This window comes from Halichoerus grypus, chromosome 9, assembly GCF_964656455.1.
Source record: "Halichoerus grypus chromosome 9, mHalGry1.hap1.1, whole genome shotgun sequence".
NCBI classification, from domain to species: domain Eukaryota; kingdom Metazoa; phylum Chordata; class Mammalia; order Carnivora; family Phocidae; genus Halichoerus; species Halichoerus grypus.
The window spans coordinates 20,251,438-20,261,093 of record NC_135720.1 but is presented as its reverse complement, the minus strand read 5'-3'; the positions used below and the strand labels follow the sequence as shown (position 1 = coordinate 20,261,093).

The following is a 9,656-nucleotide window of genomic DNA, read 5'->3' as shown; positions in this document are numbered from 1 at the left end:
TCTTAATTACAACAAAACCTTAGACACAAAGTTGTCCATTACCTCATGACTAAGAGTAGTAAAAAACCAAAAAACTAAAACAAAAACAGCAAAGGGAAAAAAAACCCTAAAAGTTTAAAAGTACAGGAAAGGCAAGGCAAATTATTATACACTCACAAGATAAAATGGGATAGAGCCATAAATAAAGTGTATTAAGTAAAAAGGCAGTAGCAATGGAAAGTACGTAGGTTGAGAAATTTAGTAAAAGTGAGTTTCAAAATTGAATACATAATATGATCTCAGGCATATGAAAAACAAAAAAAAAGGCATAGGAAAATAAGTCAACCTGCTAACAGGGTGATACCTGGCTTGTCCGAACCCTCCACTGGCAATGAGCAAGGATTAGCCCAAGGGGCCTCACCACCCAGCCCATTTCTGATCTCCGTTCATACTGGCCCACTCTTCAGTCCCTGGTTTTGTGAAACAGAATAAGAGGAAACAAATCAGAAACAAGCAAGGAGGGTTCAGGATGCTTGCTGCAAATACTGCAACGAGTGGCCTTAAGGGCTGGATGGGTGAGATTGTTGAGCTCGTTTGTAGGTACAGAAACTTGATAGACAGGGTTGGTATTACAAATGACTTTTTCCCTGTTTTCATTATGTTCCAATTTTCAAGGCAGAACAATTATTAGTTTTATAATAAGAATTTATAAAAGATTTAAGAAAATTAGCCCTTTGCTAAATGTCTTTATGGTACATAAAATGATGTGAATTGTAAGAATAGAAGAAAAAAATTATCTATTGAGTTTTTTTTTTCTGTTCTGCAGCTGGAACTGAGAAAAGTACTTTCACAAATGAAATATAAATACAATCTCATTTAATACCATATTCTATTTCTGTATTTTGATTATATGCCCATGCATACTTGCTCAAGCCTAACATCTACAGCCATTTATATGCCTCCCTCTCCCTAATCCCTCAATTAAATCTATTACAAATTGCTGCCAATTTGATAATAATTTTTTTCCAATTTTCCCTCTCTTTTTCATCCCTGCTTTGCATCCCTCATTATCTTACGAGTCAGTTGGCTCTAGGCTATGCTGGGTGAGAAACGAAGTCTGAAATCTCCTTAGCATAACAGAGTACAGGTTTATTTCTCTCACACACAAGGGCCAGTGGGAGAGAGTTAATTCTCTATTGTTGCTGTCCTCTGTGTCATGACAACAATTCAGGCTGTTTCTAACTTGAGGGAGAACATCCTCTCAACAGTGGTACCCATGACTACCTTGCAGAAAAGGAAGAGACAGGATAGAGAAGCCACACTCATTTTTCTCTGATTCGGCCTGGAAGTGACAAAGTTGACCAAATCTGGTCATGGTCACATGGTCCTAACCTAAATGAAAAGGAGGACAGGAAGCGAGGGGCACTCATGGGCATCCAGTGAGTGTCAGGTCCCCCCACCACAGTCTCCTCTGTGTTTTGCCTTAAATCTCCCCTCCACGCTGCCACTAGACTTCTTCTCTCTAAGTGTAAGCTGACTGGGAGAGAAGTCTAGTGGCAGTGTGGAGGGGGAGATTTAAGGCAGAACAGGGGGAGACGAACCATGAGAGACTATGACTCTGAGAAACAAACTGGGGGTTTTGGGGGGGGGGGTAGGAGGATGGGTTAGCCTGGTGATGGGTATTAAAGAGGGCACGTACTGAATGGAGCACTGGGTGTTATACGCAAACAATGAATCATGGAACACTACATCAAAAACTAATGATGTAATGTATGGTGATTAACATAACATAATAAAATTTTTGAAAAAAAAGAAGAAGAAAAAAATAGTCATGTAGAGTAGAATTTTTCAAACCCCTATTATTTGGTAGAAGTAAATTTTTCCACCACTTGATCGGAGTACACACATGAATATGTACATAAATTTAAAATATTTTAAACTACTAAAAATGCACAAGCAAATATCTTATATACAGTTCCTTGTATCAAAGTTTCTGTTTCATAAAAACACACATTATTCTCACTGTCCTTTGTATTATATAAATGTCAAACATTTAAAGTACACTAGTAACATTTTATTTTTATTGGGTTTATATAATTGGCATTCTAGGTTGGATTTTATTATGGTGGTAGGGAAGAGGGTCAGAGAGTTAAATACAGTTGGGAAACACGGACCAGTGCATTGAGCTCCAATCGTGAGAATAGCTTCTGCTTGTATCTTCAGCCTGGCTCTTTGCTCTTTTCACCTTCCAACATTATTCTCCAAAAATTCTGAACTGCATGTAGTTTCTCTAGGACATTATGTTATTTCCTCTTCCTAGAGCAATATCCTCTTTTCCCACCCCACCTTACCCAAAAACTTCCTGCCAGTATTTCAAGACTCTGATAGGATATTGTTTGGGCTGCTTCTGTGTTCTGATATCTCCCTGTTCACAATGCATTCAAAATTTGTGTTTATAACTTTTCCCCCTACTTTCTTTCTGTAATTCCTTAGGGTCATCTTTATTCCTTGAACTGTAGCCCAGAGCTGGCCTATAGTGGTCTCTCAATACATGTTTATAAGATGCTGAAGTGCACATTTATTTAGTCAGTCATTCAATAAATTTTAGTGAACACATTATATTCCAGGCACTGTTCAATACACTGTAAACTTGGAGTCAAATAGGCAAGTCCATTATCCTTGAGAAGGACCTACCATAAGATGGCAACAATCCTAAGCATAAGACATCCTCCATGTCAATCATTTTTATCATGTACAGCAAGCATTTAATATCTAAAACTTTCTCCTAGTCAATAAGATTTTAACAGTGATTCACACATCAAATAGGTGCAGAAAAGTAAACAATAGGTATTCACAACAAGCTTAGAACAGAATTCACAGGGAAATACTTGGCAAAGGCTGGATTTCTTCTGGCAAGTCAATTCCATCTCTGATCTAGAAAATTTCAGACGTCTGGAAACCATTTCTTCTCCCAGAATTCTTTGCCAGCAAGATTCCTCAAATGAAGGTTGCTTCTCCTGACCAAAAGTATTTGGTATTAGAAGGGATTCCGGGAAGTAGACCATCAAATTTAGGCACCTAGGACTGTTTATCTAACCTAGTTAGATTTGAAGGCAATGATGACTTCAGTGCCAGCAGAAATATGAATATTGATCGTTCATGGCATGCAAGTGGCAAAGTACTTAGTTAAATTATCAGCTGTAGTTTCCAGGAAAAAAATACCTACTAAACCTCGTTTGTCAGCAGAACCTGGCTCTCTCCCCTATCTTATGGGTTTGCCATCCCCATAACTGAAAACTCTCTAAAGGCCTCACTTGATTAATAAGGATAGGATGGGCTATGACAAAAAGTAACAATAACCATAAGACGTCAGTGACTTAACGTAACAAGAGTATGTTTCTCTTTCATGTTACTTGTCCGGTGAAGATAAGCAGGGACTTTGTTCCACATAGATGCTTATGGCCCCAGATTGGCTGAAGTTCAATCACCTAGCAGCTGGACTGGTGGAGTACATGGTAGCCATTGGTGGGGAAGAGGCAAAGGGAGAATCCCAAACCAGCTCTCAAACACCTCAGCCTAAAAGTATCACAGATTCCTCTTTGTTAGTTCACAACCTCAGGAAATCAAAAATCTAAAACCAGCTCCTTACAAGGAGGGCAGGGAGAGGCCAAAGGAAGAGGAGACCACTCCAGATTGGTAGGTGGCAGGTTTAATAAGCCAGGGAACTTACTCATGAGGCTTGTCCTGGGTGGCCACAAGATGAGTAGATCTCCCCACTCACCTGCCAGAATCTTAAAAGTTTACCATGAGAGACTATGGACTCTGAGAAACAAACTGAGGGTTCTAGAGGGGAGGGGGGTGGGGGGAGGGTTTAGCCTGGTGATGGGTATTAAGGAGGGCACATATTGAATGGAACACTGGGTGTTATACGCAAACAATGAATCATGGAACACTACATCAAATAAATAAATAAATAAACGGGGGGAAAAAAGTTTATATAGAGGCTTTAACTGTCCATATACTGTCCAGATGGTCCGAACAACACCTTACTATCTCAAGGCTGTGTCATTGGGCAGCTCCCACTGTGGAACAGTAGGCAGAGGGTGCATTCCAAGGGCAGGGGAGGGGATGAGGAGCATCTGATTGCCCAGGTTCAGCTCATGGGCCAACCAGAGGTCACGTCCTCTCAAGTGACTTCCTCTAACACTTCTGTTCATAGCACATTTACCAGAACTAGGAACACCATCATTGCAAGGAGACTAAAAAGTGTGGTGGAGCATGGAGTTATTCGGTGAGAAGAAAATATCTCTTCCACAACACCAGAAGCAGTTTCCTTGCAAGGGGGTGAGGTGTTTCTCAGGACCTACCTACAGCCTTCCAGATTGACTCTGGATTCCATAACTAGAGTCAGATACCAACAAACTCCAAAGCCTTCATCACAAGTCTCAATCAAGGAGAAACAGGTTATACGTGGAAATAATTGAAAGATTCTACCAAACTATATCAGGAAAAATATAGGGAGCATGATAGGAATGAACTCTAAAGGTAGTAGACCAGGCAAGAACAAATATGGTATTGTACTAAGTCAAATTTATTGATATACATACATTTACTAAAAAATGTGGATTCAATATGTTAACTGAAACAGCCAGATATTTTTAACAATTTGCTGTAATGGTTTTTTCTTTGTCTGATACCTGGATTCAACCATAATTTTCTTCAATAATATAGAGCAGTATTTCTCAACCAGGGAAAATTTTGCTCCCCTGGCTCCTTCCCATAGGACATTTGTCAATGTCTGGAGACAATTCTGACTGTCATAAATGGAAGGGAGGAGCTACTGGCATCTAGTGGGTAGAGGCCAGGGATGTTGATAAACATCCTACAATGCACATGGCAGCCCTCACAACAAAGAATTATTTGATCCAAAATATCAGTCATGCCAAGGTTGAGAAATCCTAATTATAGAGAAATTTGGAAGCTTGATGAAATTGGGAAGCAATGAACAGGTTAGAGTAGATTTATCATGGAGAACACTTATCTATTTCTTTTCTTTTTTTTTAAAGATTTTATTTATTCATTTATTTTTAAACTTTATTTTATTATGTTTTGTTAGTCACCATACATTACATCATTAGTTTTTGATGTAGTGTTCCATGATTCATTGTTTGCATATAACACCCAGTGCTCCATTCAATACGTGCCCTCTTTAATGGGCCAACCAGAGGTCACGTCCTCTCAAGTGACTTCCTCTAACACTTCTGTTCATAGCACATTTACCAGAACTAGGAACACTTTTATACCCATCTTTAATACCCATCACCAGGCTAACCCATCCCCCCACCCCCCTCCCCTCTAGAACCCTCAGTTTGTTTCTCAGAGTCCATAGTCTCTCATGGTTTGTCTCCCCCTCCGATTTTGCCCCCTTCATTTTTCCCTTCCTACTATCGTCTTTTTTTTTAACATATAATGTATTATTTGTTTCAGAGGTAGAGGTCTGTGATTCATCAGTCTTACACAATTCACAGCACTCACCATAGCTCACCCAATGTCTATCACTCAGCCACCCCATCCCTCCCACCCCCACAACTCCAGCAACCCTCAGTTTGTTCCCTGAGATTAACAGTGGAATATTATGCAGCCATCAAAAAAATGAAATCTTGCCATTTGCAATGACGTGGATGGAACTAGAGGGTATTATGCTGAGCGAAATAAGTCAATCAGAGAAAGACAAGTATCATATGATCTCACTGATATGAGGAATTCTTAATCTCAGGAAACACTTATCTATTTCTAACTATGTCACCTAGGACAGCCCAAAGGATACTTCCTTCTCCAAGGCATTAAGGAATACATTGCTGGGAACACAGGATATTTGGTAAAGCTCTGCACTGGCTGTCTTCTGACAACTGGCTATGACAAAGGGAGAGATTGTCACTGAGAGGGGTTCCCTAATATCAGTGTGGATGATGGGATCTTATAGTACAGATGCTACTTGACAGCCAGAGAGGGGCAGCAGGACTGGGGCAATAATCGGGGATCTGTGACTAGCGACTAGTGACTAGTGACTACAACTGATCATGGTGTCTAGGATTGAAATTGATGGGCAGCCTACTAAAATATTACTCATTTTGTAGACACCAAAAATTCAAGGTACGGTAAACAGAGCTGAGATTAAGGCCCCAGTTTTTCCAGCCTTTCACTGAATTCTCACACTGGAGCCAGGTTCCCTTGAGGAAGGAACCAAAGACACTGCCACATGTTTATACAGTAGATCCTCTTTCTAGGCTTCCCAAAAGAACTTGCATCCATTTACCAAGGGACTATGTATAGGGGAAAGGGGACATACTAATATTTTTGAGGATTCTTGAGCATTGGCCCTGAACTGACACTCAAACACCTAATGATCCAATGTTACTAGTTGCTCATCAGAGTCGCTCATCAGTCGCTCATTCACCGAGCCCAGTTGTAACTCCCTTCCCTAACAGGAGAGCCAACTAAATGTTACCCTATTCCCAGGACAACTTCAGTGACTATTCACTTGCAAGGTGCATGGATGGTGATTCCTAACACAGTGCCATTAACTCACCTAACTGAATGTATGAATGAGTTTTTCACATTGATGGTGAAATGTCATAAATCCAATCAGGTGGTGACTGCAATTGTAGCTACTATTCTCTAGGCAAAGTCCTGGAGAAGGTGAAAGAATTTCCAGGAGAGGAATTGAACCTGTAACCAAGCAGAATATTTCAGAGACCTGACTAGAAACTGTCCTTGCCTTTCTGAGGAAGTCTAGAGCAGCTAAGAGCCCAGTCTATGCCTAGTGACAAAATTAAGGAGGGGTGGGGATGGTCAAAAACCAATAGTGATCCCTAAAACCATAGTGAGGACAGGATAACAGAAAGTGTCAATTAATGCCACTAATTAATGAGATTAATGCCACTTTAAATTTGTGCCACCATTGTAGGACTGGGAATGAGACTACAGGGCTAGCTTAAGTGTATTTCATGTGTACCCAGAGATTCTCTCACCTGCAAAAAAATAAATATATATGTATAGAGCATCTGTGGGGCTGTAATAGGGAAGGATGTGGCCAGATAAGAAAAACTAGGCAATGGGCACACCTGGGTAGAGCAGTTGGTTAAGTGGCCAAGTCTTGGTTCGGCTCAGGTCATGATCTCAGGGTCATGAAATTGAGCCCTGTGCCAGGCTCCATGCTCAGCAGGGAGTCTGATTAAGTTTCTTTCTCCATCTCCCTCTGCCCCTCTCCCCACCTGCTCATGCATGCACTCTCTCAAATAAAAACATAAATCTTAAAAAAAAAAAAAAAAAAGGAAGGAAGGAAAGAAGGAAGAAAAAGAAAGAAAGAAGAAAGAAAAAGAAAGAAAGAAAAAGAAAGAAAGAAAGAAAGAAAGAAAGAAAGAAAGAAAGAAAGAAAGAAAGAAAAGAAAGAAAAAGAAAGAAAGAAAGAAAAGATAGCAATGGACTTTGGTTCCAAGGGTCTGAGCTTCAGATAGCCTTGCCTCAGGTAGGGTCATAAAAGGGTTGCCTTAGGCAAGTAGCAATGTATACCTATCTAAGGGAACCCTGCGGTTGGGGGCTCCCCCAAGGAATATCTCATGTTATTACAAACAGAGTTGCCCAGAAGTGACATTCCCAAAGACTTTATTATTTTCATATAAGCCATTATCACAAGCAGAAGAGCTTCAAAAGGCATAATGTAGGAACTATTTAAATGGCAATAGATATAAATTATTTCTTTCATTGCAAAAGAACTACCCGATTTATATGATTGGTAGGCAATATCTTTAATATGTTCACTTCAGCGGCATCTGTGGAAGGGAGACAATGAAGCACTAAGTGGATAGTGTATTATCCCCAGGAGTCAGGCAGGCACTTAAAGATGCACATTAAAAAATTCCATGTCCTATTTGGACAGAAATATGGGTCTTCTAGGATTATAGTGGATTATCATAAACTCATTAGGTGGTGTCTCCAACAGAATCATGTGCTACACTACCATAATTAGATTTCTACATCATCTACGAAACACAAAAATAAAACTTGGAACACTCAATTTATAGGAAAAGTCATTTTAGCATCCTATGAGGAAGTCCCTGAGGCCACTCCAAATGATAAGCCACTTAAAAGATTTGCCTACTATTATCATGTAGACACAAAGCCCCTAAACCATAACACTAACTCAATGTTTCTCCAAAGGCTTGAAGGACTTCGTAAATTGTCTTAAAATCACAACTTACTACTGAAGGTGAATGTGGTTACTGTTCTAAGTATAACGAACCATATATCATTTTTCCAATATCCCAGTTACTTAGATTAGGAGTTTTTGGTTAGGATAAAGGTCAGTGTTTTGTGTTCTCAGCAAGAGGACTGTAGCTGATTCCAGAGAAGTGGAGAAATGTACTTTGTTATTGGCGTGATTTATTTTGGGCACCTTGATTTTTAGACTTCATTCCAAAATGGACTCATCTTGTCATTTAATAACATCCTAACGTTCAAGCTGCTCAGCCAATTCTGAGAAAGAACTAATCCATTTCAGCAGCAGCAGCAAGATGGACACTCTGGTAGAGCAGGTGTGCTCTCTTCTCTGTAATTACTTTCAGCTCTTGCTTTGCCCTTTACTGTCTGTTTGAAATTTAACCTTAATGTAATCAGAATGGCATTTACCCAGGGATCAGCTCCAGATTGTGTGAAACTCACAAAAATAAAGGTTATGACATAGTAAGTCTACTAATTGCTTTCTGTGACTAGAATTGACTAACGATTATCTTTGAGTAGAAGAAGTTAAGAATACCACATATTTTTCTTGAGGTAGGAGAAATTAATCATTCCTCTTCTCATTTTGCCCCTTGCCACCAACCACCATGTTAGCCTATACTATGACCTCAGAGTAACAATCCACAGTTCTGACACAGAGAGCATAGAGAATGGCCCATTCTATTGAAACATAAATGGTGTAACTGTGAGACGCTAGCCAGATAGTCAGAGGTAGAGACCAAGTTGGCATCTGGAAAGGCAGGGCTGGAGCATGGGAGAACATTAAGGATGGAGTGTCCAAACACAGCAAACATGGAATCAAGAAGTGTTCCAGATCTTCCATACTCTGCTGCCAGAGCCCAGCCTTAGATGAGAACTAAATGCTCATTTTCTTTATAACAATAATAGCTAGATTTGCTTACTCGAGTACTTTACAAATGTTGCAGGATAAAGAAAATTTTACTATTTAAATAGCTCCTGAATTGCTCCTAAAAGAACTTTCTCTGGAGGAATCTTACTAAGCAATTAGGGGGGAAAGCTCCTATTAAGGCTCTGTTTTTGAGTGTCTTCTAGACTTCAGAGGAGAGAGAAAGCTTCCCTATATAATCCACCTGGAAATTTGACTCCTGCAAGTGAACAGCAGACAGAAGACATGAGAGGGAGGGAGGAGTAGCAGCATGGAGAGAGACTCAAAACTTGGAGAATGTGAAATTCAGCAGAGAAACAGTGTGGAGAGGGTGTTGCTGACTATTCCCTCCAGGTTGTTGAAATTGCTAATATAATCTCCCCTCCACTGCACTCTTCTCCCTACCAATTTTCCACAAAAATCATCGAATGATTTTTTGATGGTGGCTTTTTAATTGTATTTTAATTTTTTTTTAAGTTTTTTTGAGGAAGCC

The 9,656-nt window shown here is 39.8% G+C and overlaps 1 protein-coding gene across 1 annotated transcript in view; it reads right to left on the bottom strand.

The window, feature by feature from the left end:
• Positions 1 to 1,917: 1,917 nt before the first annotated feature.
• EPM2A (EPM2A glucan phosphatase, laforin) overlaps positions 1,918 to 9,656 on the bottom strand; it is a 191,888-nt gene continuing 184,149 nt past the window's right edge. Inside the window, exon 6 of the mRNA XM_078054614.1 lies at positions 1,918 to 2,996. The gene's annotated coding sequence lies outside the window, so the exon portion shown is untranslated. The remainder of the gene's footprint in view (positions 2,997 to 9,656) is intronic.